A 3910-nucleotide genomic window follows, 5' to 3' on the forward strand; every position below is an offset into this window, starting at 1 on the left:
AGATAGATAGATAGATATTGATGTAACTGAACAAATTTATGAATAATTATATATATATATATATATATATATATATACATATTTGTATGTATTCATAGGACACTATTTTCAAAGTTGCTAGAGCGTTGGATAAAACGCGTTACGATGCTAGTTCCGGCTCTCTGCTATTTGCGTTCAGATTGTGTGAAAGTGAACGCTAAAATTTATCCTTTGATATCCATAAATACATCACTAGGTCAGTGATGTTGCAATCCTGTTCCGCTATTGCTCGGATAACCTTGATGTCCCTCGGGATCACTTTATATCTTTGCGAATATACCGGCGTCGAAAATCGTAGATGAAAACAGGTTACATATTGTTACCAAGTACATACTGTCATAGATAGATAGATAGATAGATAGATACATAGATGTATTTTTGCGTGTTCGTTAATGTATATGCGCGTATGTATGTATATATGTGTGTGTTAATTATTATTTAATTAAAACGTAGATTCATTCATTTTCGGAATGGTGAATCGCGAACATCATAAGCTCTTGGATAGAAAAAGACTGCACTTGGAACTCGAAGCCACATCACCTGCAGGAAAGACAGGCGATTCTCTTGCAATAGAGCATAAATTCTTATGACGTCAACAATGTACAATACTCCCTGGAAGAATAGCATTTCTAAAATGGATAGAGAATTTCAAATGATTTGGTAGAACGCCTGTCATATCTTCCAAAGACGTGCGTTCGATTCTCGCAGGCGCATTCGAAATTATGTATCCAAATTTAGCCTGAACACACACACACACACACATACGGACATACACACCCATACATATCTATGTGTGTGTATATATATATATATATATATATATATATATATATATATAAAGCAAATAAGGAACAAAAATGTCCTGGTATCAGTGCACTACGGCCGTTTCAAACGGCTCCATTTCATCGATCAATGAAAAAATTGTATCAATTTGAAATAAACCGCTCTCATCGGACGAATACGACCGTATAGATTTCCAACATACAGGATAAATATATATTTTTTCCAAGGTTTTTAAATAAGTTTACCTGATATAGAAATATTTATTTTATTTTTTTTAGCCTTTAATCTTTGGTTTTGATTCAATAGAAAATGGGTACCCCTACTCGGATGATATCTGAATTTAATGATAGGTTCATTGTTGAATAGTCTTAGCATGAAAACCTTTGCATTATGCTAGGAAAAGCATTATGAGGTTTCTCCTATATATAAAAGTACCCCCACTTTTATGGCTTAAGTTGATTTATCTATCCTTCTTCTCTTACTTGGTTCTTTAAATCGTTTTCTAAATTTTAATATTTTGATATGCTATGTTTGAATACATACCTTTTCCCGTACTTTTTAATCTCCACACTTAGATCTCATTGTGACTTCTTTGTTTTCCGTTCTAGGCCCCTATTATTTGATAATCATAATATGTTAAGTCACCGCTGTCTTTCCTCTTTCTGGTTATCACTTCCTCTCTATATATCATTAGCTTATCAGCAACTTCTGAGATATATTATTTTATGAAGATATGGCTGGTTTTATGGTCCCAATAAATTAGAGGTAGGGGAGGGTATCTGACATTAATTCATTTATCACCACCAACAATAACTTTACTGTCAATTCCCATTGGATATAAATTTAAGGGGTTGTAGACCACATGCTGCATTGAAGCTTTTAAATGTGATAAGGATAAATATGAATGTAACTATATCACCATTCCTCTTTCTCGACACCCATTATTTCCTTCTGCCACTCTAGATTATAATAGGCCTTAAGTATTTTATCCCTAAATACATTCTGCCACCAAAATAGCAAAGAGAAGGAATGTAATTATTTTGGTCTCTAGTACTGATGAAAAATTTGCTACAAAATTATATTGTATCCTATGTGTTCGAAATCTATATGGTCGTATGCATCCGAGGAGAGAGGTTTATATCAAAAAGATGTAATGTTTTGATTGATCGATTAAATGGAGCCGCTTGAAACGGCCATAACGCACTGACACCTGCACATCCTTCTTGTCAATTATTTGCTTTTTATCTACTTAACTCTGAGCTGTGCGGAGTATACCGGACTGATTTAGTGCCTCAACTTAAGTACCTAATTCAACTGAATCCTAATTATTTCTTAACTCGTAAACTATAAATGTGTATGTGTATGTATGTATGTTTGTATGTACGTTTGTATGTATGGATGGATGGATGGATGGATGGATGGATGGATGGATGGATGGATATATAGGTGCAGGAGTGACTGTATGGTAAGTAGCTTGCTTACTAACCGCATGGTTCCGGATTCAGTCCCACTGCGGCACCTTGAGTAAGTATTTTCTACTATAACCTCGGGCCGACAAAGCCTTGTGAATTGATCCGGTAGACGGAAACTGAAAGAAGCCTGTCGTATATATATGTATGTGTATATCTGTCTTTGTTCCCTCAACATCGCTTGACAACCGATGCTGGTGTGTTTACGTCCCCGTAACTTAGCGGTTCGGCAAATATATATATATATATAGAATTCAAGAATTTATTAAGTAGTTTGCGTGAAAAAAACTCATAAGGGAAAAATCCATCATTTATATATTTATATATATATTATTATAGACGCAATGTAAAACCATAAATGTACAATTTAATCGTCCTTAAAAGTGATTAAGGGTGAAAGTCTGCAACCGCATTGCTAGAAATAAGAGTCAAAGGACTGTTAGCCACAAACAGAACACAATTCTATTTACTGGCAAGGGAGACAACCTCTAACAGCAAGCGGACCGCCTTCTCGACCAACTGATTTCGGATAGAATTTATCCTCATCGGTGACGCCAAACCGTCGCTGATAGGTAAGCTGAGATCTATTGTCACAAAATATGGAAATTACCATAGGAATCAATGGCTCATTCCGTAAAATGGAAATGTGAAATTTATAAAATTACTGAGTGGCTAGACGCAATCTAAAACCATAAAAGCACAATTCAATAGTCACTAAAAGTGATTAAGGGTGTTAGTCTGCGACAATATTGGTAGAAACAAGAGTAAGACCTCTTAACCACAAACAGGGTACGATTCTATTTACTGGCAAGGGAGACAACCTCCAACAGCAAGTTAAAGTGCCAAATCGACCGGCTGATTTTGGCAGTAAATAGAATAGTACAGTAATCCCTCGACTATCGTGGGTTTTACGTTCCAAAACCCCACGGGATATGTGAAAATCCGTGAAGTAGAAACAGTAATGTACTGCATATTTTTTATTATTTTTATAATTTGTATATATTTATTTTATTATAAATTCAAAACAACACCTCGGAGGAATCGACGTAAGCTTAAATAATAAACCGCGATAGATGAACCGCGATATGGCGAAGGATTACTGCGTATATATATGTGTGTGTATGTGTGTGTCTGCGTGTGTGAGTGTGCGTTTGTTTCTTTATGCTTGTGACCTAACATCGCTTCGTAACCGATGTTGGTTTGTTTACATCCCCGTAAATTAGCTTTTCCGCAAAACGCCAACGGCAAAAGTCGTACAACAGTGGGGTCACTTCGTTCAAACAGAACACTTCAAAGCGGTGAACCGGCATGACCCCCCCCCCACACCAATTAATGAAACAAGCGAAAGATAGAAAAATATGTCGATGTTTTTATGTGTATTGTAACTCTATGCAATACTTAATCGGATAACTAAGCGTTCCACAAATTTGAAAGGTACAAATAAATACATTCGGAGAAAGACGTATGAATATTTAGTTTTATTTGAAACAAATATATTGTATGTTATAATCCATTTCAGCACTGGAAGACTGGAAGTTAATCCATTAGAGTAATATCTGAAAAACATTCATCTACTGAAACAAGTAATAAGACGCAAGCTATTGTTTCATATACATATA

Source organism: Octopus bimaculoides, chromosome 1 (genome assembly GCF_001194135.2).
Source record: "Octopus bimaculoides isolate UCB-OBI-ISO-001 chromosome 1, ASM119413v2, whole genome shotgun sequence".
Taxonomy (NCBI): domain Eukaryota; kingdom Metazoa; phylum Mollusca; class Cephalopoda; order Octopoda; family Octopodidae; genus Octopus; species Octopus bimaculoides.